The 22694-nt window shown below is 43.4% G+C and overlaps 1 pseudogene across 1 annotated transcript; it reads left to right on the forward strand.

The window, feature by feature from the left end:
• The first annotated feature begins 3224 nt into the window (after positions 1-3224).
• LOC311114049 (E3 ubiquitin-protein ligase TRIM35-like) lies at positions 3225-6671 on the forward strand (annotated as a pseudogene). The gene is made up of 5 exons: positions 3225-3728; positions 3912-4007; positions 5762-5985; positions 6114-6136; positions 6529-6671. The product of its transcript is annotated as an E3 ubiquitin-protein ligase TRIM35-like (transcript).
• The last annotated feature ends 16023 nt before the right edge of the window (positions 6672-22694 follow it).

Consider the following 22694-nt stretch of genomic DNA (forward strand, 5'->3'; position numbering starts at 1 on the left):
AGAGAGAGGGGGGTATAGCTCTGTAGAGAGAGGAAGGTATAGCTCTGTAGAGAGAGGGAGGTAAAGCTCTGTAGAGAGAGGGAGGTAAAGCTCTGCAGAGAGAGAGGGAGGTAAAGCTCTGTAGAGAGAGGGAGGTAAAGCTCTGTAGAGAGAGGGAGGTAAAGCTCTGTAAAAAGAGGAAGGTAAATCTCTGTAGAGAGAGGGAGGTAAAGCTCTGGAGAGAGGGAGGTAAAGCTCTGTAGAGAGAGGGAGGTAAAGCTCTGTAGAGAGAGGGATGTAAAGCTCTGTAGAGAGAGGGAGGTAAAGCTTTGTAGAGAGTGGGAGGTAAAGCTCTGTAGAGAGAGGGAGGTAACGCTCTGTAGAGAGAGGGAGGTACAGCTCTGTAGAGAGGGAGGTAAAGCTGTAGAGAGAGGGAGGTAAAGCTGTAGAGAGAGGGAGGTAAAGCTGAAGAGAGAGGGAGGTAAAGCTCTGAAGAGAGAGGGAGGTAAAGCTCTGTAGAGAGAGGGAGGTAAAGCTATGTAGAGAGAGGGAGGTAAAGCTGTAGAGAGAAGGAGGTAAAGCTATGTAGAGAGAGGGAGGTAAAGCTGTAGAGAGAGGGAGGTAAAGCTCTGAAGAGAGAGGGAGGTAAAGCTGTAGAGAGAGGGAGATAAAGCTCTGTAGAGAGAGGGAGGTAAAGCTGTAGAGAGAGGGAGGTAAAGCTATGTAGAGAGGGAGGTAAAGCTGTAGATAGAGGGAGGTAAAGCTGTAGAGAGAGGGAGGTAAAGCTATGTAGAGAGAGGGAGGTAAAGCTCTGTAGAGAGAGGGAGGTAAAGCTCTGTAGGGAGAGGGAGGTAAAGCTCTGTAGAGAGAGGGAGGTAAAGCTATGTAGAGAGAGGGAGGTAAAGCTCTGTAGAGAGAGGGAGGTAAAGCTCTGTAGAGAGAGGGAGGTAAAGCCGTAGAGAGAGGGCGGTAAAGCTCTGGAGAGAGAGAGGGAGGTAAAGCTCTGGAGAGAGAGGGAGGTAAAGCTCTGTAGAGAGAGAGGTATAGCTCTGTAGAGAGATTGAGGTAAAGCTCTGGAGAGAAAGATGGAGATAAAGCTCTGGAGAGAGAGAGGGAGGTAAATCTTTGTAGAGAGAGGGAGGTAAAGCTCTGTAGAGAGAGGGAGGTAAAGTTCTGGAGAGAGAGAGGGAGGTAAAGTTCTGGAGAGAGAGGGAGGTAAAGCTCTGTAGAGAGAGGGAGTAATAGCGCTGTAGATAGAGGGAGGTAAAGCTCTGTAGAGAGAGGGAGGTAAAGCTGTAGAGAGAGGGAGGTAAAGCTCTGTAGAGAGAGGGAGGTAAAGCTCTGTAGAGAGAGGGAGGTAAAGCTCTGTAGAGAGAGGGAGGTAAAGCTCTGTATAGAGAGGGAGGTAAAGCTCTGGAGAGAGAAAGGGATGTAAAGCTCTGTAGAGAGAGGGAGGTAAAGCTCTGGAGAGAGAGGGTGGTATTGCTCTGTAGAGAGATGGAGGTAAAGCTCTGTAGAGAGAGGGAGGTAAAGCTCTGTAGAGAGAGGGAGGTAAAGCTCTGGAGAGAGGGAGGTAAAGCTCTGTAGAGAGAGGGAGGTAAAGCTATGTAGAGAGAGGGTGGTAAGCTCTGTAGAGAGAGGGAGTTAAAGCTCTGTAGAGAGAGGGAGGTAAAGCTCTGTAGAGAGAGTGAGGTAAAGCTCTGTAGAGAGAGGGAGGTAAAGCTATGTAGAGAGAGGGAGGTATAGCTTTAGAGAGAGGGAGGTAAAGCTCTGTAGAGAGGGAGGTAAAGCTGTAGGAGAGGGAGGTAAAGCTCTGTAGAGAGAGGGAGGAAAAGCTCTGTAGAGAGAGGGAGGTAAAGCTCTGTATAGAGAGGGAGGTAAAGCTCTGGAGAGAGATAGGGATGTAAAGCTCTGTAGAGAGAGGGAGGTAAAGCTCTGGAGAGAGAGGGTGGTATAGCTCTGTAGAGAGAGGGAGGTAAAGCTCTGTAGAGAGAGGGAGGTAAAGCTCTGTAGAGAGAGGGAGGTAAAGCTCTGTAGAGAGAGGGAGGTAAAGCTCTGTAGAGAGAGGGAGGTAAAGCTATGTAGAGAGAGGGTGGTAAGCTCTGTAGAGAGAGGGAGGTAAAGCTCTGTAGAGAGAGGGAGGTAAAAGTCTGTAGAGAAAGTGAGGTAAAGCTCTGTAGAGAGAGGAAGGTAAAGCTCTGTAGAGAGGGAGGTAAAGCTATGTAGAGAGAGGGAGGTATAGCTTTAGAGAGAGGGAGGTAAAGCTATGTAGAGAGAGGGAGGTAAAGCTCTGTAGAGAGAGGAAGGTAAAGCTGTAGAGAGAGGGAGGTAAAGCTCTGTAGAGAGAGGAAGGTAAAGCTCTGTAGAGAGGGAGGTAAAGCTCTGTAGAGAGAGGGAGGAAAAGCTCTGTAGAGAGAGGGAGGAAAAGATATGTAAAAAGAGGGAGGTAAAGCTCTGTAGAGTGAGGGAGGTAAAGCTCTGTAGAGAGAGGGAGGTAAAGCTCTGTAGAGAGAGAGGGAGGTAAAGCTCTGTAGAGAGAGGGAGGTAAAGCTGTAGAGAGAGGGAGGTAAAGGTTTGGAAGATACACAACCTCATTTAATGTAGAATAAAAACATCTAAAGCTTATAGACTGAATACTGATATAAAATGCAGTTAACACTTTATTTGGAGATTCTTAACCCTTATCCTAACCCAAAACTTAAACCTTACCCTAACCCTAACCTTAACCTTAAACCTTATTCAAAACCTAACCCTAACCGTAACCTTAGCAAGCAGTTGCTTATCATCAGATAGTTTGTTGATAGTATGACCATCTGTAGATGCGTTTAGCTTGTATTTTCATGCTAATCATTTAGTTTTTTTCTACCCTACATACACACACACTCTCTTGCTCTCACTCACACACACACACTCTACTTTACTGAAAGCTCCGCCCCTCACACACTTGTATTACACAACTGAACACTGCTAACCTGTACAGGCTAAAGTCCACCACAACAATGTAAAACACATCTCTTTCAGGAATTGAACAGTTAACTCTGCTCTAAACTGCAAAGCTCCTCCCCTTACGCATACAGAATGCAGGAAGTAAAATTCTGTGCAGTACAGTACTATTCAGATCTCTGCTACTGCTGTTTATTTGCCTGTTTTGTTCAACAAAAGACGGACGACACGACACAGGAACTATTACTCATTACTAGATTCAACATTTCAGCATAGATACTGGAGGAGATAAGGCCATAGATCTGCTAACAAACAGGGTGAGTCTTTAAAAGTGGGAGTAAACTCTGCTTCCTCAGGCCATTACAGAGGAGCGAGGGGAGTGTGTGTGACAGAGGGAAAAAATGGCTTGCAAGTTGTCTCTCCAAGAGGTGGATTTCTCCTGTGCTGTGTGCTGTGACATCTTCAAGGATCCTGTCATCCTGTCATGTAGCCACAGTTTCTGTAAAGCCTGTCTGCAGGAATTCTGGAAAGAGAAGCCATCTCAAGTGTGTCCAGTTTGCAGGAGAAGATCCTCAAGGTCTGAGCCTCCCAATAACCTGGCTCTCAAGAACCTGTGTGAGGCCTACTTACAGTCGAGGAGTCGGAGAGCTTTGGCAGGGTCTGAGGTGCTCTGCAGTCAGCATGGAGAGAAACTCAAGCTCTTCTGTAAGGAGGATGAACAGCCTATATGTGTGGTGTGTCGCGATTCAAGGAAGCACAGAAAACATGAGTTCATCCCTATAGATGAAGCTGTACAGGAACATAAGGTACAGTAAACTATTGTATTGTTAATAGTCAGTGTGCAGAATTCCCTTTTTTCTTTTTAAAATGACCACTTGTTTTTCACCTTGACAATGATAATTGATGGTGACAAGACACTAATGTAAGTATACACTGAATATTACAACTGGAAAAAATTTGGTATTGTACAACATCTTGTTTAATTCCAGGAGAGACTCAAGCCTACGTTGAAGTCCTTACAGGAGAAACTGGAAGTCTTTACGAAAGTTAAACTCACCTGTGATGAAACAGCACAGCATATCAAGGTGAGATGCTGAGAGATACAGTTGAAGTCGGATGTTTACATACACTTAGGTTGGAGTCATTAAAACTCATTTTTCAACCACTCCACAAATTTCTTGTTAACAAACAATAGTTTTGGCAAGTCGGTTAGGACATCTACTTTGTGCATGACACAAGTAATTTTTCCAACAATTGTTTACAGACAGATTATTTCACTTATAATTCACTGTATCACAATTCCAGTGGGTCAGAAGTTTACATACACTAAGTTGACTGTGCCTTTAAACAGCTTGGAAAATTCCAGAAAATTATGTCATGGCTTTAGAAGCTTCTGATAGGCTAATTGACATAATTTGAGTCAATTGGAGGTGTACCTGTGGATGTATTTCAAGGCCTACCTTCAAACTCAGTGCCTCTTTGATTGACATCATGGGAAAATCTAAAGAAATCAGCCAAGACCTCAGAAAAAAAATGTAGACCTCCCCAAGTATGGTTCATCATTGGGAGCAATTTCCAAACGCCTGAAGGTACCACATTCATCTGTACAAACAATAGTACGCAAGTATAAACACCATGGGACCACACAGCCATCATACCGCTCAGGAAGGAGACTTGTTCTGTCTCCTAGAGATGAACGTACTTTGGTGCGAAAAGTGCAAATCAATCCCAGAACAACAGCAAAGGACCTTGTGAAGATACTGGAGGAAACAGGTACAAAAGTATCTATATCCACAGTAAAACGAGTCCTATATCAATATAACCTGAAAGGCCGCTCAGCAAGGAAGAAGCCATTGCTCCAAAACCGCCATAAAAAGTCAGACTACGGTTTGCAACTGCACATGGGGACAAACATCGTATTTTTTGGAGAAATGTCCTCTGGTTTAATGAAACAAAAATAGAACTGTTTGGCCGTAATTACCATCGTTATGTTTGGAGGAAAACGGGGAAGGCTTGCAAGCCGAAGAACACCATCCCAACCGTGAAGCACAGGGGTAGCAGCATCGTGCTGTGGGGGTGCTTTGCTGCAGGAGGGACTGGTGCACTTCACAAAATAGATGACTTCATGAGGAAGGAAAATTATGTGGATATATTGAAGCAACATCTCAAGACATCAGTCAGGAAGTTAAAGCTTGGTCGCAAATGGGTCTTCCAAATGAACAATGACCCCAAGCATGCTTCCAAAGTTGTGGCAAAATGGCTCAAGGACAACAAAGTCAAGGTATTGGAGTGGCCATCACAAAACCCTGACCTCAATCCTATAGAACATTTGTGGGCAGAATTGAAAAAGCGTGTGCGAGCAAGGAGGCCTACAAACCTGACTCAGTTACACCAGCTCTGTCAGGAGGAATGGGCCAAAATTCACCCAACTTATTGTGGAAAACTTGTGGAAGGCTACCCGAAATGTTTGACCCAAGTTAAACAATTTAAAGGCAATGCTACCAAATACTAATTGAGTTTATGTAAACTTCTGACCCACTGGGAATGTGAAGAAATAAATAAAAGCTGAAATAAATCATTATCTCTACTATTATTCTGACATTTCACATTCTTAAAATAAAGTGGTGATCCTAACTGACCTAAGACAGGGAATTTTTACTAGGATGAAATGTCAGGAATTGTGAAAAACTGAGTTTAAATATATTTGGCTAAGGTGTATGTAAACTTCTGACTTCAACTGTATAACATAACTGTACATATTGTATATGTCTGATTTATTATTTTTAGTTCCATTTAACAAGGTCATATTTTCAGAGATACGTTCATCTTGTTTCTCCAGAGGCAAGCCCAGCAAACAGAGATGCAGGTTAAGGTGGAGTTTAAGAAGCTTCACCAGTTTCTACGTGATGAAGAGCGGGCCAGGCTAGCTGTACTGAGGGAGGAAGAGGAGCAGAAGAGTCAGTTGATGAAGAAGAGGATTGAGGAGATGAGCAGTGTGATGTCATCTCTTTCAGACACAATCAGAGCCGTAGAGGAAGAGCTGAAGACATCTCATTCTTACATGTAAATACTTTTTTTTACAGAATAAACATAACACATAAAGTTACAGATGTATCGCTAAATTAAATTACATCATCATCTATATGTTAATTATGTTAAAAACATAGCCCTGTTTTTTCGTTCCTTTGCAGACATACCAGGCCACGGTGAAAAGGTAAGTGATCTGCCTCCCGTCTCTCTCTTCTCTGTGGTTCTGAACCCAAGCCCACAGCAGCACTGACTCCTGAATGTTCTTCCAGAGCCCAGTGCACACTGCCGGATCCACAGCTGGTCTCAGGAGGGCTGGTAGACATGGCCAAACACCTGGGCAACCTGAAGTTCAGAATCTGGGAGAAGATGCAGGACATTGTTAAATATAGTGAGACGTATATTCTGATCATGAGAACGCCTTCATGAAGTTACACGATTTCGATACTGTACATTCACACAGTGTAATGACTGAAACATTTACTGGACCCCAACACTACCAGCCTGTATAGTATATTATGGATGTAGTTTCACTTTATCACAAGTTCTTTATAGTGTGTCTCTGTTCTCTCTGTTCAGGTCCTGTGATTCTGGACCCCAACACTGCCAGCCAGGTCCTCACCCTGTCTGAGGACCTGACCGGTGGGATGATCAGTTACTCACCAGAACAGTTCCCTGACAACCCAGAAAGGTTTGAAAGCAGGTTTATGAATGGATGGGTCCTGGGCTCTGAGGGCTTTAACTCAGGGAAACACAGCTGGGATGTTGAGGTTGAACACAAATTTTCCTACTTTGTAGGTGTGGCCACTGAGTCTGTCAATAGGTCTAATCCTTGGGATGACGTCTGGGCTTTTCAACACAATGACAATGTTTTAAATTTAGATGAATATGAATATGAAGTACGGTGCCCAAACAGTGAACCCATTGGTCTCATATTGAGAGGGAGACCCCATAGGATCAGAGTGCAGCTGGACTGGGACAGAGGAGAGCTGTCATTATTTTCTGCATATTTTAACACACATATACATACTATTACACATACTTTCACAGAGACAGTCTTTCCAATATTTTATACATCTTTGGGCAAGCTAAATATTTTACCAGTTAGGGTCTCTGTAACAGTTGAGAGTTGAGAGATGAAACCACCTCTGTCTGTAACAGGGGAACAGCACAGTTAGAGATGAAACCACCTCTGTCTGTAACAGGGGAACAGCACAGTGAGAGATGAAACCACCTCTGTCTGTAACAGGGGAACAGCACAGTGAGAGATGAAACCACCTCTGTCTGTAACAGGGGAACAGCACAGTGAGAGATGAAACCACCTCTGTCTGTAACAGGGGAACAGCACAGTGAGAGATGAAACCACCTCTGTCTGTAACAGGGGAACAGCACAGTGAGAGATGAAACCACCTCTGTCTGTAACAGGGGAACAGCACAGTGAGAGATGAAACCACCTCTGTCTGTAACAGTGAATTCATGTGATTTTCATCCAGTTGATTTAGCCTTAGCCACAAGATAATCTGTCTATAGAAAACATGTTATTTCAAGGAGTCTAATAAAACCATTGATCTTCAAATGTTTACTTTTTGCTATGTCTACAAATTGATTTCATGCGCACACACACAGAAACACACATACACACCTACAAACACACACACACACACACACATATATATATATATATATATATATATATATATACTTCTGCCAGGTAAGCCTACATTGCAGTTAACATTTCATTGAAAAGGTTTGGGGGAAAGTATTTCTGTCACCCCACAAGACGGTTATCACATCAACTGGAAATGAATTGGCAGATATTGTGTTAGGTTGGCTTTTTAATCCAATAGTGGCTAACCAGGGGTGGGATAATGTCAATGTTGCGTTGGTTAGATAGTAGCCGAAACTCTCTCTCGCTTTTCTAGGTTAATCTATCCTTTCTTTACTTTCTCAATATCTGTCATTGCTGTATATTCACAGCCAGGTCACCCGTGATACAAGTCACTATTCGACGTCCATCCATGTCTGAGGACGTCGGAAGATTATGTAGAAACTGGCCCCTAGGGGCAACAGTGATCACTGTTACCTTCATGTAGGTTTGGGTTTTACTAAGGCGTTGTGGACAGGGATGGCGAATGGGCGTAAGCATCTGCCTCTGGTTCCAAAGGTTGTACAAATCCAGCAATGGAACATTTATTTTCTTTAAGCCTATCGCAAACCTTAACCCTTACCTTAACCATTCAGAGTTAATGCCGGACCTTAAGAATTAGGAATTAATGCCTAAAGTTAACCTAAACACTTCTAAATTTGTCGTTTGGAACAACTTCAAAATTGGACATTTAAGAAACATGGATGAACTTCTAATTCTGACGTGAGACTGTGAGAGCCAGTTGATATTCCCACCCTTACTCTCTCACTATCATGAGGGAAAGTCTGGCGCAAAACCAAAGACATCTACTCTCTCTTCACCTTCCTCACTATCTCTGTGGATGTATTGCGTCTGTCCTTCGGTGACTTTCTAAGAAGTGCTTCTTGCCATAGGCCCATAATGTTATCTGAATAGAAGGAGCTTGTTCTGAATGAAAAGGGTAGACAGTATGTCACTGGCTTGGATTGTTGTCTGAGAGATAGCGTTTGGAGAACGGAGATACCAATGTGTAAATGATGTGGCTCTAATTCAGTCAGTCAATCTCAGGAAAATATTTAAAACTGCACTGCATTCCCATCAGGTCCGGTCAGGGCCCGTATCCACAAAGCATCTCAGAGTAGGAGTGTTGATCTAGGATACATTTTTTTCCTTTTAGATTATAATGATTAAAGATTATATGGACCTGATCCTAGATCAGCAGTCTTACTCTGAGATGTTTTGTGGGTACAGGCCCATGTCTCTAACACCACAATGGGATTTGATGAGTCATTGGTGGAAAACTGTGGAAAGAGAACAATGTAGATTAATTCGTATTTGGGACAATGGCAGGATCTGAGAAATGACTGCATTCTCTAGAGCCTGGAGTTTAAATATTCATACGCTTTGTTTTTAAAAACCCAAAGGAGATCTCTACGGATCAGGTGTTTTGCTGAAACTAATGGAATAGTTTTGAGTGTATTCGTTGAATAGAGGAAGATTAATTTCATAGAGGGAACTCAAGGTGAACGCTGGATATCCAGATACTCTAACAGAACACACGCACACACACATGAACACACGCACACATACATATTCACACACAAAACATACACACACCACAAACACACACAAACCCTCTTTCTCTCTCTCTCTCTCTGTCCCTCTCTCTCTCTCTCTCTCTCTCTCTCTCTCTCTCTCTCTCTCTCTCTCTCGTTCTCTCTCCCGTTCTCTCTCTCTCTCTCTCTCTCTCTCTGTCTCTGAATCTCCAGATACCCTGTAAACCTCCCAGCACGATGTCTGATAACAGTATTGTAATTAGAGCTAACAGCTGTGGTTTCTGACACATCCAGTGTACATGTCACCAGCAGAACATGTCCATTCCCCAAGCTGCTCTGTACACATCTGTTCAATCTGGTGCCCCTGTTAATGACGAACAGCGAGTGCAGACAATGGTTGACGTTTTGTACAACCATGTTCTGTACAGATCCAGGAAGTGTGTGTGTGTGTGTGTGTGCGTGTGTGTGTGTGTGTGTGTGTGTGTGTGTGTGAGTGCGTGCGTGCGTGTGTGTGTGTGTGTGTGTACGTGCCTGTGTACTGTACATGTGTGGCCGTGGGCGAGAGAGTGTTTTGTCAGACACAGAGAGAGGATTTGCCCAGGCAAAGAGAATAGCAAATAAAAGGCAGGTAATTAATTTGGACAGAGCTAATCACAACAGCCATCCTTCCCTAATGTACTGGCCTTATTACCTACAAGTAATTAGAGAGAGAGAGAGAGAGAGAGAGAGAGAGAGAGAGAGAGAGAGAGAGAGAGAGAGAGAGAGAGAGAGAGAGAGAGAGAGAGAACGGGAGAGAGAAATAGAAAAAGTATGAGAAGAAAATATTTCACCACAGCCCCAGGATAAGCCCTATGAGAGGCCCCATTGTGTTTGTGCCCTGGGTTAAGGCATAGACAGAGAACCATGAGGTCTATTTAGAGGGCTTGTTGATTTAGTGGAGTCTCAATAGAAGGTCTGTTTGAATGGCCTCATTTATCTAGAGTGCAGAGAAAAGGTTGATTGCATAGGTTCCCCCATTGTGTGTCCATGGGGGAAAAGACTCATGGGCTCCTCATCAATAACATAATGTATTACCAATGTGTTTCCCATCTCCCATGGTATTCCCAGCATTCCTATTTCAAAATATCATATACAGTTATACATCTGTTTCAAAGGTAAAAATCCTCAATAGACTTCTTCAGAAATGTCCATTTTAAATATCTATTTAAACACCCAAGGAATTATTTACACCACATAGTGACTTAACTACACAGACTTGATAAGAAGAAGAAGAAGAAGAAGAAGAAGAAGAAGAAGAAGAAGAAGAAGAAGACAAAATGGGGGAACCTCATCAATCAACCTTTTCTCTGCACTCAAGATAGATGAGGCCATTCAAACAAGGGTTTTCAACAGACCTTCTATTGAGGATCCACTAAATCAACAAGCCCTCTAAATAGACTTCATGATGTGCTTCATTCTATAGCTTCAGGACTCCTGATATCTCAAGGAGTGAGAAGTATAATTTTTTGTCTTTATCTTTTGTGGTCTTGTACTGTCTTTTTGCTAGCTAGGGCCATCTACTTGAAGTGCTGCCTGTCTTCCCAGTGGCCTACTTGGTGTGTGAACTGATCATCATTTGCAGATAGTTGTTAACTCATCAACCAGTATCAAGGGGCAGGGAAATGTGTGACTTGTTTTGGTAATCAGTGGCTGTATTGGAGGGGAAGTGGTTTCATCTCTCCTTGGCAATCAGCAATTAGTAGAGGGAGGTGTGCTCTCTACCTCTGCTAGTCAATTAGCAATTAGTGTTAGTTCTTCAATCTCCCCTGGTTTCTCAACATCAGCTGTAAGCAACGGTCGTGTCAGTTTTGTCGCAAAACTAAGACCGTCGCCAAAACAAAGACTGTTCTGCCGAGATGTTCAGCAGAGTTGTTCCAGGAAGGAAAGAGAGGAAGGCTCTCTCACTGGAGTATTTTACATTTACATTTTTAGTCATTTAGCAGATGCTCTTATCCAGAGCGACTTAAAGGAGCAATTAGGGTTAAGTGCCTTGCTCAAGGGCACATCAACAGATTTTTCACCTAGTCGGCTCGGGTATTAGAACCAGCGACCTTTCAGTTACTGGCACAACGCTCTTAACCACTAAACTACCTAGTTTTCTACAGATTATCTCATTTTGCTCTTTTGTAGCTTTGTCAACTATGTATGTGTTTTCCATCCCTGTTCTCACCTCTCCCTGTAGGCTTTACAGACGCTCCCCACCCCTTGGCTGCTCCTCTCCCTGTAGGCTTCACAGACGCTCCCCACCCCTTGGCTGCTCCTCTCCCTGTAGGCTTTACAGACGCTCCCCACTACTTGGCTGCTCCTCTCCCTGTAGGCTTTACAGACGCTCCCCACCCCTTGGCTGCTCCTCTCCCTGTAGGCTTTACAGACGCTCCCCACCCCTTGGCTGCTACTCTCCCTGTAGGCTTTACAGACGCTCCCCACCCCTTGGCTGCTCCTCTCCCTGTAGGCTTCACAGACGCTCCCCACCCCTTGGCTGCTCCTCTCCCTGTAGGCTTTACAGACGCTCCCCACTACTTGGCTGCAACTCTTCTAATTTAGTGTCCCCTGTGCGCACAACCCATGTGGAATTCTGGGTCTCTGAAAGCGTTTGGAACTGCCGATCTGCGGTCAAGAACGCCGAGTTCATCTCAGCCTTTGCTGCCCTTCAGTCCCTTTACTTTTTGGCCCTCATGGAGACACGGATCACCCCAGAGAACACTGCTACTCCAGCTGCTCTTTCTTCATCTATGTTTTCTCTCATAGTCCGAGAGCATCTGGTCGTCTCCTGAGTGGAGATTGTTTCTCCCTCTCTCACCATCTCCTCATTTGAATTCCATGATGTCATTGTCATTATTGTCAATGTCGCACCAGGTGAGAGTTCCTCAATGAGCTTGACACCTTGATAAGCTAATTTACCGATGGTGGCTCACCGCTCTTCGTACTTGGCGACTTCAACCTCCCGACATATGCCTTCGATTCATTTCTTTCCAACTCTCTCTTTCCCCTCCATGCCTCTTTTGACCTCACCCTTTACTGATCCCCTTCCACTCACAAGGCAAGGAAATACGCTTGACCTCATCTTTACTAGCTCGCCTATTAATCTCACTGCAACCCCCCTCCAGGTCTCTGATGACTACTTTGTTTCCTTTTCTGTCTCCCTTTCCTCCAACCCTAACCACTCAGCCACTACCCAGATCGTCATGCGCCATCACAATCTTCGCTCTCTCTCTCCCACTACTCTCTCCTGATCTATCTTATCATCTCTCCCTTCTGCTAAATCCTTCTCCCTCCTGTCTCCTGATTCTGCCTCTTCAACCCTACTTTCCTCCTTTTCCGCATCCTATGACTCGCACTGTCCCCTTTCCTCCCAGCCAGCTCAGCCCTCCCCTCCTGCTCCATGGCTGAGTGACTCATTGCGAGCTTACTGAACAGGGCTGCGGACAGCTGAGCAAAAATGGAGGAAAACTAAACTTCCGGAGGACCTATCATCCTTTCACTCCCTCCACTCTACCTTCTCGTCCTCTGTATCTGCTGCTATGGCCAATTTCAAGCTTCTGCCTCTAACCCTCTAAAACTCTTTTCCACCTTCTCCTCCCTCCTTAATCCTCCACCCCCTTCCAATCCCTCCTCCCACTCTGCTGACAACTTTGTCAACCACTTTGAGAAAAAGGTTGATGACATCCGCTACTCATTCACTCAGCCTATTGAGTTCACTGGTCTCACTCACACAGAACTACCCTACGCCTTGACCTCTTTCTCCCCTCTCTCTCCAGATGACCTCCTGCGACTAGTGAGGTTTAGCCAAACGACAACCTGCCCGCTCGACCCCATCCCCTCTTCGCTTCTCCAGACCATCTCTGGAGAGCTTCTCCCATTCCTTACTTCCCTCATCAACTCATCCCTGACCACTGGCTGCGTCCCCTCTGACTTCAAAATGGTCTGAGTTGCTTCCCTCCTCAAGAAACCAACACTCGACTCCTGTAACGTCAAAAACTACAGACCTGTATCCCTTTCTTTTCTTTCCAAAACACTTGAGCGTTCTGTCTCTGATCAACTCTCTCGTTATCTCTCTCAGAACTATCTTCTTGAACCTAACCAGTCAGGTTTCAAGACGGGTCACTCAACCGAGCCTGCTCTTCTCTGTGTCACGGAGGCTCTTCGCACTGCCAAAGCTGACTCTCTGTTCTCATCCTCATAGATCTATCCCCTGCCTTCAACACCGTGAACCATCAGATCCTCCTCTACACCCTCTCAGGGTTGGGCGTCTCAGGCTCTGCACAATCTTGGATTGCATCCGATCTGACAGGCTTCTCCTACCAGGTACGTGGAAGAAATCTGTGTCTGCACCACGTACTCTCACTACTGGTGTCCCCCAGGGCTCGGTTTTAGGCCCTCTTCTCGCTATACACCAAGTCACACTGCTCCGTCATATCCTCACATGGTCTCTCCTATCATTGCTATGAGGATGACACTCAACTACTTTTCTCCATTCCCCCTTCTGACACCCAGGTGGTGACATGCATCTCTGCATGTCTGGCAGATATCTCAGCTTGGATGTCGGCCCACCACCTCAAGCTCAACCAAACAAAACGGAACTGCTCTTCCTCCCTGGGAAGGCGTAACTAATCAACGACGGTTAACAACTCCACAGTGTCACCCTCCCATTGCAAAGAACCTTGGCGTGACCCTGGACAACACCCTGTTGTTCTCTGCAAACATCAAAGCAGTGACCCGATCCTGCAGGTTAATGCTCTACAACATCCGTAGAGTATGACCCCACCTCACACAGGAAGTGGCGCAGGTCCTAATCCAGGCACTTGTCCTCTCATGTGTGTACTACTGCAACTCGCTGTTGGCTGGGCTCCCCGCTTGTGCCATCAAACCCCTGCAACATATCCAGAATACTGCAGCCCGCCTGGTTTTCAACCTTACCAAGTTCTCTCATATCTCCAACTGCTCCTCTGCACACACCACTGGCTTCCAGTCGAAGCTCGCATCCACTACAAGACCATGATGCTTACCTACAGAACAGCAAGAGGAACTTCCCATCCCTACCTTCAGGCTATGCTCAAACCCTTCATTCCAAGCTCTTCTCTGTCCTGGCACCCCAATGGTGGAACCAGCTTCCGCCTGAAACTAGGACAGCAGAATCCCAGCCCATCTTCCGAAAACATCTGAAACCCTACCTCTTCAAACAGTATCTTAAATTATCCTCCCATTCACCACAACCCTCCCCCCTCCCCGAGAGAGGCTGTTAGGAAGGAGAGAAATTAGAATAATATTAAATAATAAATAAGATTTTGTTCTAAATGTGTCTTCTACCTTATTATACATCTGAGACAGGTAGGAGGATGCATAATATTTGTAAAATCACAATATTCTTGTTAAAATAACTTATTGGAACAGAAACATTCAAAAAAACATTGCAAAGTCCAGTTAATCCTGTGATGTCGTCTATAGAAAATGTTGCATTACAGTAGAACTAGGGATGGATTTATTAGATATGAGGGTTTAAGACAGGTCCTTTTGGTTTCTCTCTCTTTAATCCTTCATTCACTAGGAAGAATTTTACCAATTAATTGGCAAGGTGCGACTCCACAGGAGGTTGTGAGGGAGAGAGAGAGACGACTCCAATTAGGAAAGGAGGGCAACCATTACAAGATGGTCTGTTTGAGAGTTTGATCTGTTTCCCTAATAGCGTTAACCAGTTATCAGATCACATTCTGTGTGTTACGCTATGGTTAAACCCAGCACTCAGAGAAACAAAACACGACTAAGGGAGTGGAAGAAACAAAAATTATTTTTAATAAAAGTTCAATTAGTCTTAGTCCAAAAAACAACTGAAGAAAAGGAACAGAGTGGGCTAGTCGGCTCCGGAGGAAGGAGAGGCTGAGGCAGGCAGGCAGGCAGGCAGGCAGGAAGGCAGGCAGGCAGGCAGGTTGGGAGGTATGTCTGAACGCACTAATAAGAACAACGATCTGGCGCCGGTGGAGAGCCATGCCCAGGAATTAGTAGTGCAGGTTGATGAGAGAATAGGATGCAGCTGCGTAGGCAGGAATCACTGGAAACAACCCGCAGCTGCACAGGAGAGGCAGATCCTGAGCACGCCCCCCGATCCACTCCAGACACACCCACATAATGGGGACAAACACACATACAGATACAACAGACAAAGAGGGGACAAAACAAGGAGGAAGGGAAACAGAAAAGGGAGAGACAAGCTGCCCACATAACACTGTGAGGCCAACATATAGACTTCTCTCTCTCTCTTCCAATTCCTTTTTTCTCTAAATGTCATGGTGTGGGGGTGCTTTGCAGGTAACGCGGTGTGGGTGAACGGATGATCTCCGCATGTGTAGTTCCCACCGTAAAGCATGGAGGAGGAGGTGTTATGGTGTGGGGGTGCTTTGCTGGTGACACTATCTGTGATTTATTTAGAAGTTAAGGCACACTTAACCAGCATGGCTACCACAGCATTCTGCAGCAATACGCCATCCCATCTGGTTTGGGCTTAGTGGGACTATCATTTGTTTTTCAACAGGACAATGACCCAACACACCTCCAGGCTGTGTAAGGCCTATTTTACCAAGAAGGAGAGTGATGGAGTGCTGCATCAGATGACCTGGCATCCACAATCCACAATCCCCCGATCTCAACCCAATTGAGGTTTGGGATGAGTCGGACCACAGAGTGAAGGAAAAGCAGCCAACAAGTGCTCAGCATATGTGGGAACTCCTTTAAGGCTGTTGGAAAAGCATTCCAGGTGAAGCTGGTTGAGAGAATGTCAAGTGTGTACAAAGCTGTCATCAAGGCAAAGGGTGGCTATTTGAATCTCAAATATAAAATATATTTTGGTTACTACATGATTCCATATGTGTTATTTCATAGTTTTGATGTCTTCACTATTATTCTACAATGTAGAAAATAGTACAAATAAAGAAAATTAGTAGGTGTGTCCAAACTTTTGACTGGTAGTGTATCTATCTATCTATCTATCTATCTATCTATCTATCTATCTATCTATCTATCTATCTATCTATCTATCTATCTATCTATCTATCTATCTATCTATCTATCTATCTATCTATCTATCTATCTATCTATCTATATATACATATATATATATACAGTGCCTTCAGAAAGTATTCATACCCCTTGACTTATTCCACATTTTGTTGTGTTACAGCCTGAATTCAAAATGGATAAAATAGATAATTTTCTCACCCAACTACACACAATACCTCATAATGACAAAGTAAAAACGTCTTTAGTGATTTTTGTAAATGTATTAAAAATGAAATACAGAAATGTCTAATTTACATAAGTATTCGCACCCCTGAGTCAATACTTTGTAGAAGCACCTTTGGCAGCGATTACAGCTTTCTGGGTAAGTCTCTAAGAGCTTTCCACACCTGGATTGTGCAACATTTGCCCATTATTATTTTCAAAATTCAAACATAACACTTTGTATTCAGGAAAAAAGTAAATTGCTTTGCCACATTTTTTGTAGTCTTACTTCAGTGCCTTGTTGCAAACAGGATGCATGTTTTGGAATATTTGTATTCCTTCTTTTCACTCTTTCATTTAGGTTTGTGTCGTGGAGTAACTACAATGTTGTTGATCCATCCTCAGTTTTCTCCTATCACAGCCATTGTTTTAAAGTCACCATTGGCCTCGTGGTGAAATCCCTGAGCGGTTTCCTTCCTCTCCGGCAACTGAGTTAGGAAGGATGCCTGTATCTTTGCAGTAGGGCCCTGTGTAGCTCAGTTGGTAGAGCATGGCGCTTGCAACGCCAGGGTTGTGGGTTTGTTTCCCACGGGGGGCCAGTAGAGCGTCTGCTAATATGACTAAAATGTAAGTGTAGTGACTGGGTGTATTGATACACCATCCAAAGTGTAATAACTTCACCATGCTCAAGGGGATATTCAATGTCTGTTTTTTTTATTTTTACCCATCTACCAATAGTCTCCCTGGTCTTTGTGGTTGAATCTGTGTTTGACATTCATTGCTCGACTGAGGGACCTTACAGATAATTATCTGTCTCTCTCTCTCTCTCTCTCTCTCTCTCTCTCTCTCTCTCTCTCTCTCTCTCTCTCTCTCTCTCTCTCTCTCTCTCTCTCTCTCTCTCTCTGTGTGTCTGTGAGGTAATGCTCTTCATATGCTTTTTCTAATTAGCTGAACTGAGTGAAGACTTCAAATATGATGCTATGCATCATTATCGTCAAGGTGACAGTGTTGACGAGACCAGTAAGCCTACACATTTGGATGGAGGTTTTCATCCTGCAAATGAGGTGTGTGTGTGTGTGTGTTTATTTTCCTCAGATAATCAGGGAGAGTGATGGCAGTAATGCATGTGATAATTGGGGTGAGGCAGGGTCATTGTCACCATGTTAATGAAGGGCCGTGTGTCTGTAGCTGAACGTGGAGTCCTCTGGCTAATGCCAACTAGGTTGTTTTACAATCATTAGAAAGACGCAGGCCAGGATTCAATCAAAACCCTGTTATCGACAAGCGCACTGCAGGCAGGGTTGGGTAGGTTACTTTCTAAATGTAATCTGTTACAGTTACTAGTTGCCTGTCCAAAATTGTAATCAGTAATGTAACTTTTGAATTACAAAAACGTTTTAATTAACGTAATCTGATTACTTTTGGATTACTTTCCCCTTTTAAGATGCATTTTTGAACGTTTTGTATATTTTCAGCCAGTAGTTTTGAGTGGTGCTCACGAGTCAAAAATGGTCCCTGTTTTTTGTGTACTACGTCATCAAATTGTGTACTACGCAGTGGCGGCTCCTGAAAAAATTCTCAGGGGGGGCAATTTTTCTGATGATTTAGGTGACCTACACACATTTTTAAAAATATATGTCCAGCAACAACATGAAGACAGGGGCAGCATATAAGTCAATACCAGAAGCATTTATTGACTGATCTCAAAAGTGTTGGCTTACAAAATCAAAATAAGTTATCACAGTAAAAATAATCAAGGGTGTTCTTTCACATTCCTCAACACTGCATAAACAATATGCATTTCCATAAACAAATGAAATATCAGCTGAAAATACAGCATCTTGGTATTTGTTCAGATTGCAGGATCAACAAGAGCTTTTACCACATTTTTTGCCTCATGGTTGAATTGGAAATATGTGCACCTGAGCATAATTCACAACAAGCAAGCAGGAGCTTTTGATAGAGGCTACTGAAAACATTGATGCAAGTTATTGGTAATAAGACATTTTTATAGACTTCCATATTCTGCCCTCTTGTATAGATTTGTGAAAATGAACAGTGATAGACATTTTGCCTGAAAACAGAATTTGAAAGTAATTTCTAGAAAAGGTAAACACAGCTATCTGTATGGCTTTGTAAAAATGAACAACCATATTCTGGCCAGAGAAAGAGAACCTTTCTTTGGTGTGATCCAGGATGGTGTTGCAGACCTCTTCAGACAGCCTCTGCTTCTCCTCTTCTCTCAAAGCTGTTCTGGGTCTTTTGGCTCCTGTTGCTTCTTGCAGCTGCTGTTGAGAGGAGTCCCTGAAGGCAAACAGACCAATGTGTTTGTTGGCTTTGTACAGTATTGTTGTCTATGTGATGCACAGGTATATGCAATGTATCCATGTATAGTACAAATACTTCAGTTCCACTTAAAATGGGCAGGGATGCATAAAGTCTTTAGTGTTTAAGTTAGCCTTTGTGTCTCACATAGCCTGGATGTTCAGCACAGTATACAGTGGTGCTCATAAGCTTATGATCCCATGCTAAAGTTGACTAAAAAGAGGAATAAAAAAGAAAAGAAAATTGGTGTCCTTAAAGGTTGGATTTTCCAACTTTTTTAATTAAGTCATTAAGATCAATTTCCAAAAGAGGATTTTTTTATTCCTCTTTTTAGTCAACTTTAGAATGTGTTCATACACTTATGAGCACCACTGTACAGTACACATAGTATATAAAATAAGCTAGATTACACCACTGGCCATATATAATGAGAATAATGTAATTTCAAACACAAATGCAGTCTCCTTTCATGTATACATTTTCAAATAAAGCTCTGCTTTGAGAAAGATCGAATGATATTGTTTAATCTTACCTTATGGCCTGCACACTGCTTGTGAAGCTGTCGAGGGCACGTTTGATAAAGACAGCATCGATGTCCTTCTTCTGTAGCTTCTGGTACAGAATGTCGACGTGGGGCATGATTTTGTGAAAAAGCCGCAGGAAAAAAATAAAATCTTCATCATGTAGCATCCTCACGTAGCCAGATGCCTCTCTCACGGTGGGCTGGTCAAATGAACCCAATGAACCCGTCCGAATGGCTTCAAAACATTCTATGAGGTCGTCTCGATTCTCGTAGACAGTGTTCACGACTCTGCTTAGTAGAAACCTGTTGAATTATTAAATTTGGTCTGGGAGGTCCTAATTGTTTCGTTGCCAATTTATCTTGATTTGTTCGCCGACAAAAAGGAACTTCTTTCAAAGAGACAATCGAGTTGCACTGAAGGCTAGCCATTTTCACAGTAGTAGTGCATTGATTGATGAGGCTACCCGCTCTTTTCTTAGTTACGTTCATGGTTACGTTACGTATGACGAAAGCGCGTAAGTGCAAGCCCTCAGAAACCCATAGAGATTGTATTGAAAGCTCTGATATTTGAAAAAAATTGATTTTACATTAGAGGCTATGAGAGACTTCTGGGCGATTTTCAACCTGACTGAAATCGCCCCAAAACGGGCGGGGACATTTGAAGCACGACTTTAGCCTGATTGGACATTTAGTGGCAGATCAGACGTCTAGATTATAACACTGATAACTACTGTTGCCGTGATATAATTGATTAGAAAGAAAATCCCTTCCTTTTCCCGTTTGGCAGTGCGTCGCCCATATCGCCCTAATGAACACACCGCCCCTGGTACTACGTCATCCATTTCGTACGATATGTTACTTCCTGCAATATGTTACATCCTTAATCTTTTTGCAATTCGTATTATATGTTACGAATCCAATTCATACTTTATGTTGCGAGTTTGTTGTGCTTAAGATCCTGGAGTGCATCTTCAAAAAGGCACAAGAAAAATTTAATAAGGATCCATCAAACACATTTGGTGTGTCATCATAGTGGTGATCTCTGACTAACCACTCGCTCAGGTGGAACAAACTTTAACTTGAGACTTTTTTCAATGCTGAATTGAATGTCATTGAGAAAAACAGAAAGCTGTCATAATATATTTTTTTCTCCCGCAAACAACCTTTCTGAATTTAAAAGTAATCCAAGAAGTAATCATCCAGTTTTTCAAAAGTATCTGTAATCAATTTATAACATTTTTGACATGCGTTTTTCTGGATTTTGTTGTTGTTATTCTATCTCTCACTGTTCAAATAAACCTACCATTAAAATTATACACTGATCATGTCTTTGTCAGTGGGCAAACTTACAAAATCAGCAGCGGATCAAATACTTTTTTCCCTCACTGTACATGTAGTTCCCCCAAAAAATCTGATTAAAGTATTTTTGCTAGTAACGTAACTGATTACAGGTATTTTTTGGGGGAACTACATGTACAGTGAGGGAAAAAAGTATTTGATCCGCTGCTGATTTTGTACACACACACACACACACACACACACACACACACACACACACACACACACACACACACACACACACCCACACACAAACAACCTTGAGGTCTGGCCCCTACCTCCTCCTATCCTACATGTCAACAAACCACTCCATCACCATCACTCCATCCTCCTCTGTTCCATGGAAAATGGAACTGACAGCCAATCTATATTGTAATACCAGTACGCTGGTCCACCACAGCGCTATACTACACCCTATACACAACCTCAAGACAACATGGAGAGCCAAGGGTTGCGTCCCAAATGACAGCCTATATTCCCTACTCTCTGGTCAAAAGTAGTGCACTATATAGGGAATAGGGTGCCATTTAGGACTTGGACTATATCTCCCTGTGGGCCAAAACAAAATTCATTCATTTGGTGTCACAATATTTCTCCCCCTAGATTGCTGTTGAGGTAGATTCACTGACTGTAAAATCCCAATATATATATATATATATATACTTCCATACTGATGCATTTACATATATTCTCACTCTGAACCTTTAATTCTGTAGCCTGGTGCCAGATATGTTTGTGCTCTGTTGCCAACTCCTATGGTCATTGTCAAATGCGTCACAAACTGATCTGGGACCAGGCTTATAAATCAGGGTATAGGTAGGATCTGCACACGGTCAGCTTCCCAAATGGCACCCCATTCCCTATACAGTGCACTACTTTAGACCAGAGAATGGCACCCCATTCCCTATACAGTGCACTACTTTAGACAAGAGAATGGCACCCCATTCCCTATACAGTGCACTACTTTAGACCAGAGAATGGCACCCCATTCCCTATACAGTGCACTACTTTCGACCAGGTCAAAGAGAATAGGGTGTCATTTGGGGCGCAGGCAGGGACTTTTTACGGTTTGTTAGTGTTTCCTTTTGGCCTTAGTTGCAGTTCCCCGGAGCTAATTGAACAGGAGCATTTCTGTTTAACAGGTTACTGATCAAGGTCGGACAAGGTTATTGGTCATCAGTAGGCAGGAGGTTGGAGGCTGAGGGGTTGAAACACAGCACGACTCAGAATTAACCGTATAACCTTATACACTTTTCACATAGGATTTACGGTTTGTTGACTGTAAAAAAAAAAAAAAAAAAAAAAAAGTTAGGCAATGTTTATATGACCCCCTTTCAAACAGGCCAATTTTTGAGCTACCACCTCCACTTATTTGCCCAGCCAGAGACCAATTAACCAAATATAGGTCTACAGATGCAGATTCAGTGAAACAGAAATCACAGTGACAGGCCTATGGTCGGGATGAGCTAAATAAACCACTTTCAAGACGAGTAACAGTCTTTTGGTCGGGGGGTAGGCCCAGCCTACTAAGCGACTGTGAGTGTAGAGCAAACTAATCCACTTGTTAAGCTACATAGCATGCAGGCTAAATATTCTGCTAATAAATGAGCCAACTAGGCAAGATGATCACGAGCAGCGTCTCACCTCAACTTAGACGAACATTTCCCCGGCCTAACTGTAACCAAATATCCAAACAGAGATCTGATGTTGACTGATTTCTCAAGACGAGTCCCCGCGCTTGTCTCAAAGCAGTGCGATGGTGCTGTCCCAATCAGAACGGTGCAAAAAATTATCCTCCAGTTGACTACACGCAGGTATTGCTTCAAATGTATTGTATAACGATTGGATGACTTGACATGGCCAAGTGACATGCATCACAAAGTTTAGAACTGGCAGAAGGATGGTAACAGCCTAGTAGTGACGAGCGCTGCCTAGCAACCAGCAAGAGCATAAGCCTGTCTCAAAATACAACACTGCCCCTTTAATTAAGACATAAGCTTTTTACCTGACTGGCTTTTCAAAGACAGCTTGAAAGGTAGCCTACACGTTCTGTGCTCTTGTAGGAAGCAGTAACTCCTCATTGCTGACCTATACTTATCTATAACTGTGCTAATAATTCGCTAACTAG

This window comes from Coregonus lavaretus (assembly GCF_964263955.1).
Source record: "Coregonus lavaretus genome assembly, contig: HAP1_SCAFFOLD_3963, whole genome shotgun sequence".
Classification (NCBI taxonomy): Eukaryota; Metazoa; Chordata; class Actinopteri; order Salmoniformes; family Salmonidae; genus Coregonus; species Coregonus lavaretus.